Genomic DNA, 24430 nt, shown 5'->3' on the forward strand with positions numbered 1-24430 from the left:
TGGCTCTAGATGAAAACCAGTAAGAATTTGCCATAATAACATTTTGTAAAAATATTGTAAAATAGATAGTAATTATTGCATTACTCTATTTATAGCATTTTAGTAGCGTGAAGTGCATTTCCAAAATAAAGATTTCTAGTGATCCTCTCATTTTTCATAAAATAAAGGCGAAAATACCATTTAGTTGTTGAAAATGATAGAGTTGTATTTAGTCAACTTAGATTAGCTGTTGGGAGCCAAGGAATTAAGACTGATTCAAACAAGCTCATTGGAGAGAGAGAGAGAGAGAGAGAGAGAGAGAGAGAGAGAGAGAGAGAGAGAGAGAGAGAGAGAGAGAGAGAGAGAGAGAGAGAGAGAGAGAGAGAGAGAGAGAGAATTAGGATTGGAGTAATGCTAGGGACACATAATTTGCCACAACTCGCCACATAGCAAGTTGTGATAAAAAAAAGTGTGATAGTGAGCTTTGTGGGGACACACATTTGTCAATCATAACTCGCCACGTGATGATTTGTGGCACAAAGTTATGACAAATTATGTGTCCCTAGCATTACTCTTAGGATTGGGATTGAGATTTGTCATGACGTCATCATTTTCTTCATTTTCATCTTCTTATTGGATTTTTACCACAAAGATAGAGAGAGAAAGAGACCCACAATTTTTTATTTTATGTTGATGAGTAGGGGGCTACTCTATGTGTTGGTGAGGATGGTCATATGACCACCTTCACTTGAAAAAAAATTATATAAAATAAAACTTAATTTTAAATCAAATATGGGCCGTTGATCATCCAAGAAAAAAAAGACTTGACTACCATAAAAAATAAAAAAATAAAAACCTTGAACACCCTAAATAAAAATTTAAGCCCTTTAAAAATAAAATTTGACCTCTTCAAAGATCTGTTGAAGGTTAATTTTAGTAATTTGTATTGAAACAACAATGTTAGATCAATAGCTCAATTGTCAAACCACAAAATTAGCAAATGTTTAACTATGATTTTTAGAAATGTGTTTTCAAAAGGCATATTTTAAAATCGCTATTTTTAAATAATAAAAGACACTATTTTTCAAATAGCTAGTATATCAGTGCTTACTTTAGTCTTTCACTGAATTTGTTAGATTTATGTGATACATTTTGTATATACACATGCACTAAAATAATTTTTGAATGCTTTATTGAACATGATTAATGTAATGGTTGAATGCCTAAGTTAAACGAACTAATGGTTTATCCTTTATTCTTTTGTTACCATTATGGGCAAATTTCTTTTAAGGAAATCACATGTATTGCAAAATTCATCTTCTAAGCAAATTTGTATTGACTTGAATGATCTTCTTTCAAATCTTAGGATATAAGAAAATATCTCATATTTTCTTTCTAATGATCAAGATAAAATAAGAAGAGTATATTATTTACAAAGAGGTTCTTGTTAAACTTTTAGCCATAATTTTCATTTAAAAAATATTTATATGTATATCATGGAGTGTTGCATCGATTTAATCCTGATTGGTTTAAAGAATACAAAAACTGGCTAGAACATATCATAAAAAAAGGTTGATTCTTTTTGTTTTTATTATTAGTTATTTAGGAAAAAATTTGGTAATTAAATGGAAGGTGAGTAGATAAATGATTGCTTGGGTGTGTAAACTAAAAAATATATAGTAGATAGCATCAAATTCAAAAAATAAAAACTAGTGGCAGAAAAGTTTTAAACTTTATGTATTTGTGTGTGTGTGTGTGTCTATGTGTGTGTTTTTTTAATTTAAGTTTCTTAATGACTGTTCTAAATAAAATTTCTAAAGCTACCACTATTTATGAGGTGGCTTTTTTATGATCAAATTTGTTGATATGGCTTTTATCTAATAGCATTTTTTTTTTTTTATTAGCCACATACATGTGTGCTACATATGCATACTGTTTGTCATGTATGCATTTTCCATTAGTAAGTTAATGATAGAGACCAAATTAACAAAAAGTTGAAAATAATAATGACCAAAATGACTATGACCAAAATGTCGTGACCAAATTGACTGTGACCCTAAAATGTAGAAACTAAAATAGTATTTTTGCCTAAAATAAAAGCAAAGTGTCAAGTAGGAAAACCCAACTTGCATGACAACTGACCTTAGAAATTAATTTGACCATCCATTATTTTTCTTCCCCAATTTTTTAGGATCACATTTAAGATGGTTTTCGTGATCTATTTGATCGATTTATAAAAGTTACTAGCGTTATGCTAATGAGTGTATTTAGAGCAATTATTAATAAATAATTTTAGAAAAATTTTGATACTACTATTATGGGAAATATAAAAAACCATCAAAAAAATTAATTGTTTTTTCCCATAAAAATTTCTTAAACTAATGCTCGTAGAGCATCCATTAACTTTTCTCATTTTACTATAATAATATACTATGCAAATATTGTTGCGAGTGGTTCCACGCTTTGCAAATTATCAAGTATAATGGCCTTACAGAATAGGTATTCCATTTTGCAAAAAACATTACGTGAACTCCTCTTTTGTGACAAACTTTTTTATATTTTTTCTTTTTGGCGAAACAACTTAAGAATATTAAGAGTTAAGTTACCACATGTTGTAGCTGTAAAAAAAATTACAAATCCAATTCTAAATAGAACTATAAATTGCATTTTCATATCCTTTGTCATTTGCAAGGTGATTAGGTTCTTTCCATTATGTTTTGGATCTTTCCATACTTCACAAGCTTTAAGAAGAGGTATGCAGTCACTGTATAAGAATGTGTATATGATTATACAAAATTCTTTTTATTATAATCAACATCCTAAAGCTAATATCCAATGTAATAATGTGTAACTAATGTTATATATTGGAGTGCTATAGAGGGCAGCAAGTAGATAAAACATTTTCTTACAACCATGCCTACTTGACTTCTAAGTTCTAACCATTATACTAAGGAACCCAGCAATATCAGTAACCCAAAAGGTAATATTTTGGTACATTTACTTTAAGACATAAATTTGTGTAATCAAAATCATGTAAACCTATTTGAAAATTACAATTTCAAAAACAACCTCACTATGAAATTTCACTAGCATTCAAATATCACTAGTCTAAGTAAAAGTAATATCACTTAGTCTAAGTAAAAGTAATAAAACTAACCCGAAAAAAGTTTCATTGTGAACTTATTTTGAACAAATAAATTTGAGCAATTAAAATCAAGCAAATGCATCTTAAAATTACAATTTCAAACACAATCACACAAACCTACTATGAAATTTCACTAGTGTATAATGTATATACACTTTCATCAAAACATTTGATCAACAAAATTGCATACAAACATAACTTAGTGTAAATAAAGCCAATAAAAACCACCGAAAAAGGAAAAACCATCTTTGCTAGAAAAATCACATGGACCAATAAATTAGACAAAAATATAAAATTAAACAAACTCATTTGCAAAAGTGTATCTATGACAAACTCAAAAATATATAACAAATTTGCTGCTATATTCATTTCGTAAAGAAAAATTATAACAATCTGCTATTCTAACTTCTATATACAAATTGAGAGAGAGAGAGATAAATATTTTTGTGTGAGAAAATTATGCATAGAATGGAAAAGCAAATGTCAAATTTATAGTAAAATGATTAGAATAAGAAGAGTCAGAATATGGAACGATAAAAGGATAGAGAAAGAGTAATATTAAGATAGAAAGTAGTGGGGAGAGGAAAATATACAAAGAATGAAGAAATGTTGGAAAATCAATAATAAAAATAATGGTTAAAAGTATTTTAATTTTTAGATAATGGAGTTTTTAAGTCACTTTAGATAAGTTAATGTTAAAATAATATATATAAAAAAAATTAAAAACAAAAAAGATAGAAACGTTGCTGTTGATGTTGTTTAACTGAACTATAACATTCCAATAAATACCATGCTTCAGGTTTTAAATATAAAATATAATATATAGATATATAAATAAAAATAAAAATAAAAAACACTAAAGTTTTAAGCTATTGCTAAAAAAATATGATTCCCAATTTCTAATAGACCGACAATCACTATTTATAAATTTTTTTATTTTTTTTTATTATCAGACATCAAACCAACTGTATTTAATATTTATCTGGAATTTGGCCATAAACTAGTGAGCACTGAGCAGTCAGCCATGTGTACTGTTGCATTTTTATTTGTGTCTACAGTAGTCTTTCGCTAGAGTTGAGACTTAAGCTGTGTTTGGATTGGGCTGATTGCGTCTATGTCTGCATTTTGTTTGTTTGATTTTTTTTTTTTCCACGCGTTTTTGAGATTGTGGTTACTATTCATGCACTATTCAATGAACAGTAGCCGCAAAGTTTGACTTTTCAAACTTTTTTGGACCAATCAGTGCACATCGTGTACTGTTTACGGATCTACAAATTTCACTTTTCAACAACTTTTTCATTAAAAATGGGTCCCATGGTACTATTTACACATTTAAAAATTATTTTACTACAGTATTTTTCAGTTTTCAATTATATCCAAACGGACCCTTAAAGCGGCAAATTTTGGCGTGGGAGAATCGTTATGGGCCCAAGGCTACGTTGACTATTGAGGGGAGCGAGAGAGCGGCGCGCTCTTTTCTTCAAGGGTCATTCGCTTCATGAGGTCTTTGATTCTAGCACCCACTGGCTGTTTTGGGTCCTTGTATTTTATGTATCCTGCTTCAGTGAGCACTGCTAAACAGAATAATAGCATGAAACCCATCATGGGTTTTGAAAGTCTCCCCATTTTAGCACACCCAAGTCGAGATCTTTTGGCCTGTAATCTGAAGATTTTTTTGACTGAAGAAGGTAGGTAATCTGAAGATTTTAAACTGAGTCAAATAATAGATAAGCTTCAATATGATATATAGCTGATAGCAACATTAACAGAGACTCTACATCATACACAAACTATGATTGAAAAATGAAACACAAACACACACACACACAGCTTTAAGCATATACAAAGATGTCATATTGAAGTAAGCTCAAATGTGAAGACTAACAGAGGAATAAGAAATGTGAAAGAGAGCATTGAACTGAACTTACTAGCTGAAAAGAGACACACACAAGCTTAGAGACCAAACTGATTGAGAGAGATATATGAAAACTGACAAAAGGTTGTTACTTTATGATGCTATCACTCAGGTCAACGGTGGTCGGCGGGGACGAGGTTTGAGAGCAGCAGTGTGAATGGGTTTAAGGTGTTTGAGAGGGGAAAGCGAAAGGGGAAATGAATTTGCACTGCACAATGAAAGAGAAAAGTGCTTGGCGAAAACAATTTTGTTCAATCCGCAGTTAACCTAACCGTGTGCACTGCACAGTAATCAGTCCGTAAGTCCCACAAAAATGTGAGTTTTAGGCAAAAATAGAACTGGGTTTAGTTGCCAAACAAGGGTGGGAGTGTTTTGGAAACTTTTAAGTAATGAGAAATGAGTAATAGAATGATGAGGGATAGGATTTAAGTCATTTAAGTGATGAGTTAATTATCACCCAGCAACCAAACAAGGCCTTCGTGATCTTCAGACAAATGTTTGGGTTTTATTAGACACAAGTAGGAAATATTCTGTCCAAGTTGGGCCAATCAAATATTGTTTCTCCTTCAGCCCAATATTATAAATTACATCTTATTTTCTTTGTTCATTCTTTTTTTTGGAAAGAATTACACCTAATTTTCTGTGTGTAGCATTTTATTTTAAATTGTTAGCACTATCTGTCTATCTTTCTATCTTAAAAACATAAATAAAAAATAAAAAATCGATAATTTGTTACTGTTAGGACATCTCCAACTGTAAAACCAAAATACTTTCTACACTTAGAGAATGAGACCAAAAAATAAGTTTTTAATGATCTCTCTAAATCTCAAAAAAAAAAAAAAAAAAAAAATTCCTCACCAACAGTAGTTCACTAAGATTGATGCACTCCTGTACATTAGCAATTGAATTTCTTTTATTAAAAAATTTCAGCTGCTAGTATTATATCAATTCTTTTTCTTTCTTGATTTCTTTTCGGTCTCACGGTTTTTTCTCTAGAAGAAAGGATATCTGTTTCTCTCTCTCAAATGTCTCAACGAAGACACATAATCAGAGCACAAAACACAATCTAATTCTCTAGTTCTCATAAAAGTAATCAAATTGTAACAACAAATTTGAATAAAATAATAATAATTAAAGTTTGAAGCTGATCTGACCCAATTCGGTTTGCATGCACTTGGCGGTGGGGAGGAGGACGAGCGGCAGTGGAACGGACGAGTCGGCGTTGAATGGTGAGCACCGATCTCCACCGACCTTTTCCTTCTGGTGACTCTTTCTCGTGTTTTGGCCGATCTCCACTGACCTTCGTAGCGGCGATCTTTCTCTATCTCTCTCAGCGATTTATGTCCCTCGCGATCTCTCTCTAGCTCACTGAGCGATGGTGGATAGAGCCCCTACCTTTGAATGCTGAAATTTCAAAGAAGCAGTTACCACTTAGCAGTGCTCTGTCTGCAATTTCTATCTATTGCTATGCGTGTGTGATGCGAATAATGTGAAGTAAATAAAAACGGTTTAGCTTGAGTAATAAATTAGGAGTGAAACTGTGTGGTCTTGAAAATTAATCTCTCGGTTTTATTTATTTATTTATTTATTAGTGTAAACTTGTGGTCTTTAAAATTAGATAAGTGTTTTCTTTTTATAGAAAATATAGAAAGGAATAATTATAAGTTAATAAATAATTATAATAATCTAAAAAATAAGAACTTGGCAATAATTAATGATTTTTTAATTGAAAATTTAATGAATAAATTCATTCTAAATTACATAGGGAGCCAATAAATTTCAAGATTAATATAGATTTGATAAATGAAAAATAATATATAAAAAATCGTTGAAATATATGGTTGTTAAATTATTTGAAAATGTTAATGCAAGCGGTTTAAAAAATATAGCTATTAGGAATTTAAAAAATATAGTTGTTGGGATTGAATAGAGAAAAATTGAAAAAAGAATAAAGAAATGATAAAGAAGGAATGAATAAATAAGGTTTAAATGAGATAGAGAAAAGATAGAGAGTCTGTTAGAAAATAAATTTGAAAAAGTAAGTAGATAAAATGTAAATATCACTGTTCACTTTCCAAACAGAACAAAATTTTGGAAAACCTACAAGATGCTCTTATTATAGACTAGCTAGAAAAGCAAATCATGCTAATGAATTATTCTTATTTGCTACTACAATATAAACGCTTGAGATTAATAGGTACAAGTTGTATTTATGCATCTCTTTACATGGAGGGGGAAAATATATATATATGCTAACAAATATCAAATTTGACCAATTTCTCTCTGTGGGGCCCAACAATTTTTGGGCCAGCTCCATTTATTCGTTGGAGCCCAAAGGCCCAAGCCGAGGAAGGTTACGGCCCAGGCACGGTAATGCAAGCACAAAATAGCATGGGGATACAGCCGAGAACGATTCAGTCCTCGGCCTGTCCGAAGTCTCCTCAGAAGAAAGGGCAAAAATGGTATAGAAACAACTTGGGAAAAAATTTAAAATATCTGTACCAATAGAAAGGGGTATGCTGGAAAGTGTAACGACCGGGGAAAGCTGCCCTTACTGCCATTCAATACTCTGCACCTGACAGAGCCATACTCTCCAACTTTTTCAACCACCCCCAACCACTCCGGGTATGGGCTGATGGGACAAGTATCAGTCTTGGAATGTCGATCCTACACGTGGACGAAGGATAAAAAAACACAGGCTAGTATAAAAGGAAAAGTAAGCAACTCATAGAAGAGGTTGGGAAAAATGGCCAAAAACCAGAGCCTCCCAGCCCGCCTCCAGGAAAAGACTCCAGGGGCGAAGACGACTTAATCATGTACGGATATCACGAAAAACCCACCGCCTGGTGACCAAGGCCTAGTCTTTCAAACCCATGCTCTACAAATGATATTGTTTGGGCCTTTTTACGAGCGAGCCCAACACTGTTGTGGTTCGTTACAAATCGTGTCCTTACACTCTCAAATGCACTATGATATCATATAAAGTCTAAATTCAATGATAGGCTCAAAATGCATCTATGGATATTCAACCATTTATGAAAATGTAGATATGTATGTCTCTAATTTATATTTAGGCTCCATTTGTTTCACTGTAAAATATTTGTGGTTTTGAATTGGAAACAACCTTACACTTGTTTATGTGTTACCAAATTTTGAGTCCCTTAGAGCCTAATTGGTAGGAGGATTTTTGTTTTATTTTCAAAACAATATAAAAACAATTTTCAAAAAATTGAACTTCAAACTAGTTTTCAGATAATAATATTTATATTTTACATGTTTGGCTCCAACTTTTAAGAACAATTTTCAAAATACTAAAAATAAAAAATAATTGTTTGGGAGACCATTTCTATTTTTGAGATTTAAAAATATATATATATATATTTACAAAAAGTAACATGTAGAATCTATAGATTACATTTTTTGTGTGGATAATGATAAGTGAATAGAACTCATCAAGTACTTTTTTTTTTTTTTAATAATGATAAGTTTCAAATTTGAAGGGTGTGAAATTTTTTTTTTTTTGTGATATAGATAAACTCCTTAATTTAAGAGATAAAAGAGTTTGGACAAATATGTGGAGTCCACTGTTTTCAATTTATTTACAATTATGCTATTAAAAACATTTTTTGTATTCTAAAAACACCCATTAGCCGTATTCTAAATCTTGTTCTAAACTAGGAAAATAAGATACAATTTCTTTAAAATTGTATTTAGAAAATATTAGCTAAACAATTAGTTCAAGTGTGGGGCCCATTATTTTATGGATTGCAAAACAGGAAAATAGGACACTCTTACCACTATTTTATGGATCATAAGTGACAGGTTGTTACTGGTTATTATTATCGGAGGCAAAAAAGTAATCTTAGTATTAGGTTCAAATTTGAATCAATAACAACTAACCACTTATGATTTATTGTAAAAATATTGTGGACGTAGCACATCTCCTTACCAAAAGGCCCTTATGGTTTGCAAATTGTTTATGTGGCTAAATAAGATGCTGTCACATTCCCCGCATCAATTAAAATTCCATGTTAGTTTTGTAAAAAGTAGTGTTTACGGAAAGTGGCAACTTGAATTGTTAGTTGTCCATGCTTGTATTTATATTTACTATTTAGGCTTTGTCTGTTTCACTGTAAAATATTTGTGGTTTTGAATTGGAAACAGCCTTACACTTGTTTATGTGTTACCAAATTATGATTGGTAGGAGGATTTTTATTTTTATTTTCAAAACAATATAAAAAAATTTTCAAAAAATTGAACTTCAAACTAGTTTTCAGATAATAATTTTTATAATTTATGTGTTTGTCTTCCACTTTTAAGAACAATTTTCAAAATACTAAAAACAAAAAATAATTGTTTGGGAGATTATTTCTATTTTTTTAATGATAAGTTTCAAATTTAAAGGGTGAGAAATTATTTTTGTGATAAAATTAATCTCCTTAATTTAAGAGATAAAAGAGTTTCAACAAATGTGGGGTCCACTATTTTCAATTTATTTAGAACTATGTCATTAAAAACATTTTCTGTATTCTGAAAACACCATTTGGCCGTTTTCAAAATCCTGTTCTAAGTTGGGAAAATAGGATACAATTTTTTAAAAACTATATTTAGAAAATATTAGCCAAACAATTAGTTCAAGTGTGGTACCCACTATTTTATGGATTGCGAAACAACAAATTTTATTTAAATACTCTTACCAAACAAGCCCTTATGGTTTGCAAATTGTTTATGTGGCTAAATAAAATGCTGTCACACTCCCACACATCAATTAAAATTCCGTGTCAGTTTTCTAAAAAGTAGTGTTTGCTAAAAATGGCAGCTTGAATTGTTAGTTGTCCATGCTTGCATTGATTAACATATCAATATAAACCTGATGTTTATTTTTACAGATTGTGATAATTAAAAATATGAAAAGATAAAGATAAACTCTAATCTTTTTGTATGGACTGCAATCAGGTGTTGGTTGTGATCTTAGCTTTATCATCATGTTTAACCGCTTTGAATTTATGCTTCCATCTCAGTCTATACACTAACAGAGAAACACGTATGTGTTAAATTAGATAAATGCTCTCATTCTTAAAATTCAGATACTTCTACAGCTATTAGATAAACTTGCAGCAGATTTGATTCTAATTGTTGTACTCTTTGAATTTAAATACCTCATCTTTATCTTCTACGGGGTTGGCAATTCTAGCTAACAGCATCTTAGTCTCCGTCTTTTATCTTTTGTCTTCTACTACCTTAGAACTTTTACAGAGGTTGGCAATTCTAGCTAACATCATCTTAGTCTTTCACCATAGATAGATTTGGAGTAATCCAAAAGGGTGGTGGATCGATCCTCGCCAAATTTAAATGGTAATATGGCTTAATACTTTGATCATCTAAATTGAAAAATCCAATATCGTGGCCACCATACGAGTCGTCCACATCCATCTCATCCCATCTATCATCCGTGAAATAAATCGAATCTGGTATGCACTCCAAAAGATCATGGCTGGAGAGTGATATTGACTGATTTCCGCCCAAAAACACAACCTGCTCGTTCAAAGATTCAACCTGTTCCCATGTGTTCTGCCTGAAATTCAACCAGTAAACATGAAACAGCTTTGTGTGACATGGGCAAATTTCAAAATTACAAATCGCGATCCGTTTTTTCCAATATTTGAAGGACATTATAAGCTGACCCTAGATAGAGTTTTTAGAGGTTTTCAGAAAGAGAAGAGTGCATCTTGTGCCTCCAATTTTAGATCTAGGGTTTTTGTATCCAAAGCTTTCTAAAGTCTTCTACCGGCAATATTTCTTGAAAAATCTCAAGATCCGGTGTTGTAGAAGTTGTTATATACAAGATCAACTACTGATAGTGATCTGAAACCTTTGAGCTCAAAGTCAGATGTGTGGGTGCTTATGTGGCGTAAATCCAAGAGAGAAAGAGTCCGTGGATTCGGAACTTGCATGTAGTCGTGTCAGTAAGTTACTACTGGAGGTAACAATAAATTTAGGGTTAAATCTAATTGTAAAAACTTCAATTCTCTATAGTGAATTTGTTTTACCTTGAGAATGGCTAGATCAAATCATCCCTAGGTTTTTACCTAGAAATTGTTTGTTTCATTAGTTTTCTTGAGTCATCATATCTTTGTGTTCTTTATTTTCTGCTGTTGTGCATGATATGATCTATCCTTGTTTAACTTAGATCTCATAATTAACCTAAGCAATCACTTGGCTAATAGATTAGATTAACAATCCATTTTAAAGGGTATAAACAAACAAACAAAAATAATGGTTAAAAAATATTTTGCTTTTAAATAATGGATTTTTTAAGTCACTTTAAATGAGTAAATGTTAAAATAATATATATAGAAAAATTGGAAACAAAAAAGATAATAATGTTGCTGCTGAAGTGATTCAACTGAAGTGTAATATTCCAATAAATGCTATACTTCAGCTTTTGGATATAATATATAGGTAGATAAATAAAAATAAAAATAAAAAACACTAAATTTTCATGCTATTGCTAAAAAAAAAAAAAAAAAACAAAACAAAACGATTCCAAATTTCTAATAGACCGACAATCACTTTTATAAATTTATTTATTTTTATTATCAGACATCAACCAACTATATTTAATATTTATCAGGAATTTGGCCATAAATTAGTGAGCACTGAGCAGTCAACCATGTGTACTGTTGCATTTTTATTTGTGTCTACAGTAGTCTTTTGCTAGAGCTGAGGCTTGAGAGCAGCAAATTTTGGCGTGGGAGAATCGTTATGGGCCCAAGGCTACGTTGACTTTTGAGGGGACTAAGAGAGAGGTGCGATCCTATATACAATTATACATGCTCAGTCTTAGTGATCTTCAGACAAATGTTTGGGTTTTATTGGACACAAGTAGGAAATATTCTGTCCAAGTTGGGCCAATCAAATATCGCTTCTCCTTCAGCCCAATATGATAAATTACATCTTATTTTCTTTTTCTTCTCTTCGCTTCTCTTCTCCCCAAAAAAAAAAAAAATTCTTATTTTCTTTGTTCATTTTTTTTTTTGGGAAAGAATTACACCAAATTTTCTGTGTGTAGCATTTTATTTTAAATTCTTACTACTATCTATCTATCTTTCTATCTTAAGAAAAAAAATCAATAATTTGTCATGGTTAGAGCATCCCTAACTGTGAAACCAAAATACTCTCTACAATAGAAAGTGAAACCAAAAACTGATCTCCCTAAATCTCAATTTATTTTTTCTCACAAACAGTAGCTCATCAAGTCTAATGGGCTACTATACATTAGCAATTGAATTATCTTTATTAAAAAAATTCCAGCAGCTAGTATTATATCATTTCATTTTCTTTCTTCTTGATTTCTTTTTGGTCTCGCAGTTTCTTCTCCAGAAAAAAGGAGATTTGTTTCTCTCTCTCAAATGTCTCAACGAAGACATATAAGAAAATAACCAAAAAAATAATAGTAATAATTAAAGTCAGAAGCCCTTCTAATCCAATTTTATTAGCATGCACTTGGCAGTGGGGAGGAGGACGAGCAACAGTGGAATGGATGAGGTAGCGTTAAATGGTGAGCGCCGATCTCCATCGACTTTGTCCTTTTGGTGACTCTTTCTCGAGTTTTGGCTGATCTCCACTTGCCTTTGCAGCGGCGATCTTTCTTTATAAAAAATCAATGAAAAATATGATTGTTAAAATATTTGAAAATGTTAATGTAGGAGATTTTAAAAATATAGTTGTTAGTAATTTGAAAAATATAGTTATTGGGATTTAATAGAGAAAGATTGAAAAAGGAATATAGAAATTATTAAAAAAAAATGAAGAAATAAGATTTAAATAAGATAGTGAAAAGATAGAGACACTATTGGAAAGTAAATTTGAAAAAGTAAGTAGATAAAAGGGAATGTCACTATTCACTTTCTAAACAGTACAAAATTTTGGAGAATTTGCTGGAGATGCTCTTATTATAGACTAGCTAGAAAAGCAAATCATGCTAATGAATTATTCTTATTGGCTACTACAATATAAACGCTTGAGATTAATAGGTACAAGTTGTATTTATGCATCTCTTTTTACTTAAAGGGAAAAAAGAAATATCTTAACAAATATCAAATTTGACCAATTTCTCTCAGATGCACTGTGATATCGTATAAAGTCTAAACTCAATGATAGGCTCAAAATGCATCTATGGATATTCAACCATTTAAGAAAAACCTAGATATGTATGTCTCTAATTTATATTTACTATTTAGGCTTTGTCTGTTTCACTGTAAAATATTTGTGGTTTTGAATTGGAAATAGCCTTACACTTGTTATGTGTTACCAAATTATGATTGGTAGGAGGATTTTTATTTTTATTTTCAAAACAATATAAAAAAAAAATCAAAAAATTGAACTTCAAACTAGTTTTCAGATAATAATTTTATAATTTACGTGTTTAGCTTCCACCTTTAAGAACAATTTTCAAAATACTAAAAACAAAAAATAGTTGTTTGAGAGACTATTTCTATTTTTTTAATAATAAGTTTCAAATTTGAAGGGTGAGAAATTATTTTTATGATAAAAATAATCTCCTTAATTTAAAAGATAAAAGAGTTTCAACAAATATGTGGAGTCTACTGTTTTCAATTTATTTAAAACTAAGTCATTAAAAACATTTTCTATATTTTGAATACACTCCTTGGCCGTTTCAAAATCCTGTTCTAAACCAGGAAAATAGGATACAGTTTTTTTAAAATTATATTTAGAAAATATTAGCCAAACAATTAGTTAAATGTGGGACCCACTATTTTATGGATTGCAAAACAAAAAAATTTATTTAAATACTCTTACCAAACAAGTCCTTATGGTTTGCAAATTGTTTATGGGGCTAAATAAGATGCTGTCACACTCCACGCATCAATTAAAATTCCATTTCAGTTTTGTAAAAAGTAGTGTTTGCTAAAAATGGCAGCTTGAATTGTTAGTTGTCCATGCTTGTATTTATAAACTTATCAATATACACCTGATGTTTATTTTTACGGAATGTGATAATTACAAATATGAAAAGATAATGATAAACTCTAATTTTTTGTATGGACTGCAATCTGGTGTTGGTTGTGATCTTAGCTTTATCATCATGTTTAAACGCTTTGAATTTATGCTTCCATCTCAATCTATTCACTAACAGAGAAACACGTATGTGTTAAATTAGATAAATACTCTCATTCTTAAAATTCAGATACTTCTACAGCTATTAGATAAACTTGCAGCAGATTTGATTCTAATTGTTGTACTCTTTGAATTTAAATACCTCATCTTTATCTTCTACGGGGTTGGCAGTTCTAGCTAACAGCATCTTAGTCTTCGTATTTTATCTTTTATCTTCTACTACCTTATAACCTGTACAGAGGTCGGCAGTTCTAGCTAACATCATCTTTGTCTTTCACCATAGATAGATTTGGAGTAATCCAATAGGATGGTGGATCGATCCTCGCCAAATTTAAATGGTAATATGGCTTAATACTTTGATCATCTAAATTGAAAAATCCAATATCGTGGCCTCCATACGAGTCGTCCACATCCATCTCATCCCATCTATCATCCGTGAAATAAATCGAATCTGGTATGCACTCCAAAAGATCATGGCTGGAGAGTGATATTGACTGATTTCCGCCCAAAAACACAACCTGATCGTTCAAAGATTCAACCTGTTCCCATGTGTTCTGCCTGAAATTCAACCTGTAAACATAAAACAGCTTTGTACGATATGGGCAAATTTCGGAATTATATAGGACGTAATCCTCATCAACAACAAGTCCTTCTGCATTAACAAAGTCTCCAATAAACCGTTTGATGAACAAAAAATCAGTGGATGTCTTGACTAAATAAAACTTGGGTGAAAGATTATGTATGAAAAAACTATTTCCAACTACTTTCTGTAGTGTGGATGGTTTATCAATGCTCATGATTTTGGTCGGAAAAGAACTCCGAAAATCCCAGACTTCCACCGAAGCATCACTTGCCAAGACATAAACTTGATTATCGTGGCATATAATGTCACTGTATTCAACATATTGTTGGTATGTGCTGAGAGATCTGACAGCAAGTTCGGTCCACGTTGTGTCCCCTTTCTTACAAAATGCAAGCCTTGAGAGAGAACCACAGATCACCACCACCCCAAAATTGTTGGAACGTGATGGGTCTGCCAACAGCACAGCTTTGGCGATGAAAATCTTCCGCAAATATTGAACGAAGTAATCCCGATCAATGTTTGGGCTGAGGAATTCATTGGGAATCGATGGAAGTTGAATCCGAACTCTAGAGAAGGGATTAAAGAGATGTGGGATGGCTTTGTCATCCAGAATTACGAGCCAACCGTGAGAAGAGCCCACACACCAAGCGTCTTTGCCAAATCCCTTGAACGCATTCTTCATCTTGTAAACCTTGTTTTCTGCGAGATTAAAGAAGCAGCGAGTAGTCGAGTCATCTTTTTCGTCGCCAGGAAGCATGAGCCATGGAGTAGTACTAGTACTTTGAGTGCAATGGGATTGTGCGGTGGATCTCCAAGAAGAACAAACAGCGCAGCAGTGAATGATGTCTACCAAGGAAAGCTTTCCTAGGATAAGTCCCAACAGTTGATCAGGGAGGTCTGACCATGACCATGACCATGATGAGTGCTTTGGTTTAGTTTCGGCCTTCCCTGCTTTGTCTTTAGTACTTGAAATTCTTCTTCTTTTACTGCCTTCACCCATGTCTGATCAAAGTGCGTCTCGAGATCAACTTAAAAGGCAATTATAATATAGTGCCATGGGATCACTGAATTCAAGCTCTACTTGGATTTGGAGAATGTGATTGTTTTGCCGCTAAATCCAGCTTCTATTTGGATGAGAGTGTGCTTACCCGATCCTATAAATTTAAATTATTTTTAAAATAATATATTTCTTAAATATTAGATGCGGATAAATTGGAATTAATTGAAACTTAAATAGTTTTATCTAAAGTATATTAATTTTTTTTTTAGGATAAACGGCAGAAGTATATTAATTACTTTAATAATTAATAATTTAATTGACAAAAAAAATACGTTAACTAACGCCACAATTATATGCATGCTTTAGATGAATCCATATAAATATTTCTGTTAATATTCAAAATAAAAAATAAATAAATCCATGAAAATTTGAATCTAGACAATTGATTGATGACATAGCTATTAAATTTTTATCACCTTGAAAATTTGTAAGCATGAAAAATATATAAAGATAATGTAATCTCACGATAGATTTGTCAAAATTCATATCAAATTAAGAAATATAGAGTTAGGTTCAAGTTACACCTAATTTAATTCCAAAAAATATTACACCACTCAATAACTTATTATTGAATTCATATTTTGAAAATCAAACCGTTGGATTACATGCTCTATATGTTTTGAACATGCATGCCAATTTTCATGCCAATCGGATGTAATTTACCATTTAATCTATAAAATCATTTTTTATGCATTATTTCAAACTACAAAAACTTGAATTTAAACAATTGATTGATGATATGGCAATAAATATTTGATCACCTTGAAATTTTATAAGCATGAAAAATATATAAATATAATGTAATCTAACGATAAATTTGTCAAAATTCATATCAAATTAAGAAATATAGAGTTGGGTTCAAGTTACACGTGATATAACTTTAAAAAATGTTATATCACCCAATAACTTATTATTGAATTTATATTTTGAAAATCCAACCATTGGATTACATGTTCTAATGTTCTTAACATGCATGCCAATTTTCATGCCAATCGGATGTAATTTACCATTTGATCTATAAACTCATCTTTTATGCATTATTTTAATGGGAAGAAATTTTTATTCACTTTTGAGAGAGAGAGAGAGAAAGAGAGAGAGAGCACAAAAGGCGGAAATTCTTGAATTTTAGGCTACCATTTTAAAGTTGAAAGTGCTATCATTTTTTATGGGTACAATTGTTTAGAAAATAAGGATAGACCTTTCTTATATAGAATATATATAAAAGGTTTTTTTTAGACGGTAAACAAAAGGTTCATCTAAAGAATACAAAGTTCTATATGTTTATATGTTTCTTTTTATTTTTCTTTGAAATTTAGAATTACTTTTATCTCCAAAAAAATTAATATTTTAATGATTTTTTGCGAAGGTCAATCGTGGCCCTCGCAAATAATTTAGTATTACCAAGGGCATATTTTTAACCCACACAAAAAATAAACTTTTTGTAAGGGATTTTTATTGTCCCTTGGAAACAATTTGGTGGGAACATTTCCCTCCAAAAGTTTTGACATTTTAATGATTATTTGTGAAGGTTGATCCTAGCCCTCGCAAATAATTTAGTATTAGTGACGGTTCTTTTTTAACCATCACAAATAATACACTTTTTGCGAAATATTTTTAATTGCCCTCACAAATAATATGGAGAGAAAATTTCCCTCCAAAATATTAGTATTTGTGGCAGCTATAACACATAATTGCAACAACTTTTCTTGTTGATCACAAATATTTTACATTTTACCAAGTATTTGAAAGGGCTTTATTTTGTCATCACAAATAAGATTTTTTGAGAGGGTTTTTTGGATCCGTCAAAAATTCTTGGTCGCTAATAGGCATTTTTCTTGTAGTGATATATCTAAATTATCTATCTTATTTTTCCTTAAAGAAGAATCATTTATCTTGATAGTTCTTGAATATATCATTATTTCTAGTGAGTATTCACCAAATGTATGATCTTACTATTCTGAATCCTATGATGTCAATTTTAACATACATAATTCTAGGATTAAACTCCAAATCATGAAAAATAGGTGGTTTATGGGGAGAGCAACAAAGGATCTTATTAACAAGTGTCCTAAGAGCATAGATTAAACGTTAATAAATGCTTAAATATGAGTTGTAATGTACAGTTTTTTTCAAAGAACAAAATACACTTGTTAATAATTCATTCGTTTGCAAGTACAAATTCATTGTGTTTATGTGTATTTTTCTTTTATATATTTACAATTTGACTTTTTTTTTTTAAATGTACAAAAATACACTTTAATCACTACCTTGCCCATAGGGTATTCGTTAAGAAAATATTAAATTTAAAATACTAGTAAGTATAGAATTTTTCACCAAGACATGACATGTTACCTTTGGTTGAAACCATGTTTTCTATTTGGATAATAATAAAGAGAAAATACATTTTTAGTCTCTAAATTTTAGTCTTGATTACTTTTAGTTCTTGAAGTTTGGAATGATTGTTTTTAGTTCCTGAAGTTTAGAATGATCATTTTTAGTTCCTAATGAATGGAGTGATGAAATATTAATTTTTAATTTGGTCATTAATTTAAGAGATTGAAGATGGAACATTTTTTATTTTAGAGACTAATCTTTCATAGGCTAAATTTTAAGAATTGATAGTGGATTTAAGCCAATAAATAAGTAAACCTAACTCGGCTTTTGGCTTGCTAATTTATGGAGCTAGCGTCTCAATAGGATGCTATTGATTTATAGGGAAAGTTTTTTCCGCATACAAGGGTATGTGGCAGCTAAAAAGAAAAATGGCAAGTATCTAAGTACTACCTAGTCATGTACATTGCACATGACCCTTGAACATATGTCCCTTTCTTTTTGCTACCACATACCCCTAAATGCAGCAATTGCTGCATATAAGTATGCAACAAAACCTTTTCCTAATTTACAAACTCATATCTTGCCCCTTTAGAAACTCATATTAATTTGGACATTTGTTGATTAGATTGCCTTGATACTCAATTCAAAGGTACGTCCCAAATACAAAAATTGCACTGTTTAATCCTAGTTCTTACTTTTTAGCATTGCAAAAAGCATAGGAGTCCAAAACTAATACATCTCTTTTTTGCAGATGACAAATTTCTCTTTTTCAAGGCATCATTAGACAAACGTCACACTATCATACAGGTGCTCAAGGCCAATGAAGACAAACTAAGCCAAAAGCTCAACATGACTAAATCTGGCATTGTTTTCAATATCCTATTTCCAAGGACTATAACATTCCAATAAATACCATGCTTCAGGTTTTAAATATAAAATATAATATATAGATATATAAATAAAAATAAAAATAAAAAACACTAAAGTTTTAAGCTATTGCTAAAAAAATATGATTCCCAATTTCTAATAGACCGACAATCACTATTTATAAATTTCTTTTTTTTTTTTTTTATTATCAGACATCAAACCAACTGTATTTAATATTTATCTGGAATTTGGCCATAAACTAGTGAGCACTGAGCAGTCAGCCATGTGTACTGTTGCATTTTTATTTGTGTCTACAGTAGTCTTTCGCTAGAGTTGAGACTTAAGCTGTGTTTGGATTGGGCTGATTGCGTCTATGTCTGCGTTTTGTTTGTTTGATTTTTTTTTTCCATGCGTTTTTGAGATTGTGGTTACTGTTCATGCACTGTTCAATGAACAGTAGCCGCAAAGTTCGACTTTTCAAACTTTTTTGGACCAATCAGTGTACATCGTGTACTGTTTACGGACCTACAAATTTCACTTTTCAACAACTTTTTCATTAAAAATGGGTCCCACGGTACTATTTACACATTTAAAAATTATTTTACTACAGTGTTTTTCAGTTTTCAATTATATCCAAACGGACCCTTAAAGCGGCAAATTTTGGCGTGGGAGAATCGTTATGGGCCCAAGGCTACGTTGACTATTGAGGGGAGCGAGAGAGCGGCGCAATCTTTTCTTCAAGGGTCATTCGCTTCATGAGGTCTTTGATTCTAGCACCCACTGGCTGTTTTGGGTCCTTGTATTTTATGTATCCTGCTTCAGTGAGCACTGCTAAACAGAATAATAGCATGAAACCCATCATGGGTTTTGAAAGTCTCCCCATTTTAGCACACCCAAGTCGAGATCTTTTGGCCTGTAATCTGAAGATTTTTTTGACTGAAGAAGGTAGGTAATCTGAAGATTTTAAACTGAGTCAAATAATAGATAAGCTTCAATATGATATATAGCTGATAGCAACATTAACAGAGACTCTACATCATACACAAACTATGATTGAAAAATGAAACACAAACACACACACACACAGCTTTAAGCATATACAAAGATGTCATATTGAAGTAAGCTCAAATGTGAAGACTAACAGAGGAATAAGAAATGTGAAAGAGAGCATTGAACTGAACTTACTAGCTGAAAAGAGACACACACAAGCTTAGAGACCAAACTGATTGAGAGAGATATAAGAAAACTGACAAAAGGTTGATACTTTATGATGCTATCACTCAGGTCAACGGTGGTCGGCGGGGACGAGGTTTGAGAGCAGCAGTGTGAATGGGCTTAAGGTGTTTGAGAGGGGAAAGCGAAAGGGGAAATGAATTTGCACTGCACAATGAAAGAGAAAAGTGCTTGGCGAAACCAATTTTGTTCAATCCGCAGTTAACCTAACCGTGTGCACTGCACAGTAATCAGTCCGTAAGTCCCACAAAAATGTGAGTTTTAGGCAAAAATAGAACTGGGTTTAGTTGCCAAACATGGGTGGGAGTGTTTTGGGAATTTTTAAGTAATGAGAAATGAGTAATAGAATGATGAGGGATAGGATTTAAGTCATTTAAGTGATGAGTTAACTATCACCCAGCAACCAAACATGGCCTTCGTGATCTTCAGACAAATGTTTGGGTTTTATTGGACACAAGTAGGAAATATTCTGTCCAAGTTGGGCCAATCAAATATTGTTTCTCCTTCAGCCCAATATTATAAATTACATCTTATTTTCTTTGTTCATTCTTTTTTTTTGGAAAGAATTACACCTAATTTTCTGTGTGTAGCATTTTATTTTAAATTGTTAGCACTATCTGTCTATCTTTCTATCTTAAAAACATAAATAAAAAATAAAAAATCGATAATTTGTTACTGTTAGGACATCTCCAACTGTAAAACCAAAATACTTTCTACACTTAGAGAATGAGACCAAAAAATAAGTTTTTAATGATCTCTCTAAATCTCAAAAAAAAAAAAAAAAAATTCTCACCAACAGTAGTTCACTAAGACTGATGCACTCCTGTACATTAGCAATTGAATTTCTTTTATTAAAAAATTTCAGCTGCTAGTATTATATCAATTCTTTTTCTTTCTTGATTTCTTTTCGGTCTCACGGTTTTTTCTCTAGAAGAAAGGATATCTGTTTCTCTCTCTCAAATGTCTCAACGAAGACACATGATCAGAGCACAAAACACAATCTAATTCTCTAGTTCTCATAAAAGTAATCAAATTGTAACAACAAATTTGAATAAAATAATAATAATTAAAGTTTGAAGCCGATCTGACCCAATTCGGTTTGCATGCACTTGGCGGTGGGGAGGAGGACGAGCGGCAGTGGAACGGACGAGTCGGCGTTGAATGGTGAGCACCGATCTCCACCGACCTTTTCCTTCTGGTGACTCTTTCTCGTGTTTTGGCCGATCTCCACTGACCTTCGTAGCGGCGATCTTTCTCTATCTCTCTCAGCGATTTATGTCCCTCGCGATCTCTCTCTAGCTCACTGAGCGATGGTGGATAGAGCCCCTACCTTTGAATGCTGAAATTTCAAAGAAGTAGTTACCACTTAGCAGTGCTCTATCTGCAATTTCTATCTATTGCTATGCGTGTGTGATGCGAATAATGTGAAGTAAATAAAAACGGTTTAGCTTGAGTAATAAATTAGGAGTGAAACTGTGTGGTCTTGAAAATTAATCTCTTGGTTTTATTTATTTATTTATTAGTGTAAACCTGTGGTCTTTAAAATTAGATAAGTGTTTTCTTTTTATAGAAAATATAGAAAGGAATAATTATAAGTTAATAAATAATTATAATAATCTAAAAAATAAGAACTTGGCAATAATTAATGATTTTTTAATTGAAAATTTAATGAATAAATTCATTCTAAATTACATAGGGAGCCAATAAATTTCAAGATTAATATAGATTTGATAAATGAAAAATAATATATAAAAAATCGTTGAAATATATGGTTGTTAAATTATTTGAAAATGTTAATGCAAGCGGTTTAAAAAATATAGCTATTAGGAATTTAAAAGATATAGTTGTTGGGATTGAATAGAGAAAAATTGAAAAAAGAATAAAGAAATGATAAAGAAGGAATGAATAAATAAGGTTTAAATGAGATAGAGAAAAGATAGAGAGTCTGTTAGAAAATAAATTTGAAAAAGTAAGTAGATAAAATGTAAATGTCACTGTTCACTTTCCAAACAGAACAAAATTTTGGAAAACCTACAAGATGCTCTTATTATAGACTAGCTAGAAAAGCAAATCATGCTAATGAATTATTCTTATTTGCTACTACAATATAAACGCTTGAGATTAATAGGTACAAGTTGTATTTATGCATCTCTTTACATAGAGGGGAAAAAAATATATATATGCTAACAAATATCAAATTTGACCAATTTCTCTCAAATGCACTATGATATCATATAAAATCTAAATTCAATGATAGGCTCAAAATGCATCTATGGATATTCAACCATTTATGAAAATGTAGATATGTATGTCTCTAATTTATATTTAGGCTCCATTTGTTTCACTGTAAAATATTTGTGGTTTTGAATTGGAAACAACCTTACACTTGTTTATGTGTTACCAAATTTTGAGTCCCTTAGAGCCTAATTGATAGGAGGATTTTTGTTTTATTTTCAAAACAATATAAAAACAATTTTCAAAAAATTGAACTTCAAACTAGTTTTTAGATAATAATATTTATATTTTACATGTTTGGCTCCCACTTTTAAGAACAATTTTCAAAATACTAAAAATAAAAAATAATTGTTTGGGAGACCATTTCTATTTTTGAGATTTAAAAAAATATATATATTTACAAAAAGTAACATGTAGAATCTATAGATTACATTTTTTGTGTGGATAATGATAAGTGAATAGAACTCATCAAGTACTTTTTTTTTTTTTAATAATGATAAGTTTCAAATTTGAAGGGTGTGAAATTTTTTTTTGTGATATAGATAAACTCCTTAATTTAAGAGATAAAAGAGTTTGGACAAATATGTGGAGTCCACTGTTTTCAATTTATTTACAATTATGCTATTAAAAACATTTTTTGTATTCTAAAAACACCCATTAGCCGTATTCTAAATCTTGTTCTAAATCAGGAAAATAAGATACAATTTTTTTAAAATTGTATTTAGAAAATATTAGCTAAACAATTAGTTCAAGTGTGGGGCCCATTATTTTATGGATTGCAAAACAGGAAAATAGGACACTCTTACCACTATTTTATGGATCATAAGTGACAGGTTGTTACTGGTTATTATTATTGGGGGCAAAAAAGTAATCTTAGTATTAGGTTCAAATTTGAATCAATAACAACTAACCACTTATGATTTATTGTAAAAATATTGTGGACGTAGCACATCTCCTTACCAAAAGGCCCTTATGGTTTGCAAATTGTTTATGTGGCTAAATAAGATGCTGTCACATTCCCCGCATCAATTAAAATTCCATGTTAGTTTTGTAAAAAGTAGTGTTTACGGAAAGTGGCAACTTGAATTGTTAGTTGTCCATGCTTGTATTTATATTTACTATTTAGGCTTTGTCTGTTTCACTGTAAAATATTTGTGGTTTTGAATTGGAAACAGCCTTACACTTGTTTATGTGTTACCAAATTATGATTGGTAGGAGGATTTTTATTTTTATTTTCAAAACAATATAAAAAATTTTTCAAAAAATTGAACTTCAAACTAGTTTTCAGATAATAATTTTTATAATTTATGTGTTTGTCTTCCACTTTTAAGAACAATTTTCAAAATACTAAAAACAAAAAATAATTGTTTGGGAGATTATTTCTATTTTTTTAATGATAAGTTTCAAATTTGAAGGGTGAGAAATTATTTTTGTGATAAAATTAATCTCCTTAATTTAAGAGATAAAAGAGTTTCAAGTTTCAACAAATGTGGGGTCCACTGTTTTCAATTTATTTAGAACTATGTCATTAAAAACATTTTCTGTATTCTGAAAACACCATTTGGCCATTTTCAAAATCCTTTTCCAAGTTGGGAAAATAAGATACAATTTTTTAAAAACTATATTTAGAAAATATTAGCCAAACAATTAGTTCAAGTGTGGTACCCACTATTTTATGGATTACGAAACAACAAATTTTATTTAAATACTCTTACCAAACAAGCCCTTATGGTTTGCAAATTGTTTATGTGGCTAAATAAAATGCTGTCACACTCCCACACATCAATTAAAATTCCGTGTCAGTTTTCTAAAAAGTAGTGTTTGCTAAAAATGGCAGCTTGAATTGTTAGTTGTCCATGCTTGCATTGATTAACATATCAATATAAACCTGATGTTTATTTTTACAGATTGTGATAATTAAAAATATGAAAAGATAAA

The 24430-nt window shown here is 31.0% G+C and overlaps 1 long non-coding RNA gene across 1 annotated transcript; it reads right to left on the minus strand.

Annotated features, from left to right (window-relative positions):
• Window positions 1-4711: 4711 nt before the first annotated feature.
• Window positions 4712-20350, minus strand: LOC126726767 (uncharacterized). Its single transcript, XR_007656063.1, has 2 exons — window positions 20110-20350; window positions 4712-4954 (listed from the first exon to the last, which is right to left on the minus strand). It is a non-coding gene; the product is annotated as an uncharacterized LOC126726767 (long non-coding RNA).
• Between the last annotated feature and the right edge of the window lie 4080 nt (window positions 20351-24430).

The sequence above is a fragment of the Quercus robur genome, chromosome 5, assembly GCF_932294415.1.
Source record: "Quercus robur chromosome 5, dhQueRobu3.1, whole genome shotgun sequence".
Lineage (NCBI taxonomy): Eukaryota > Viridiplantae > Streptophyta > Magnoliopsida > Fagales > Fagaceae > Quercus > Quercus robur.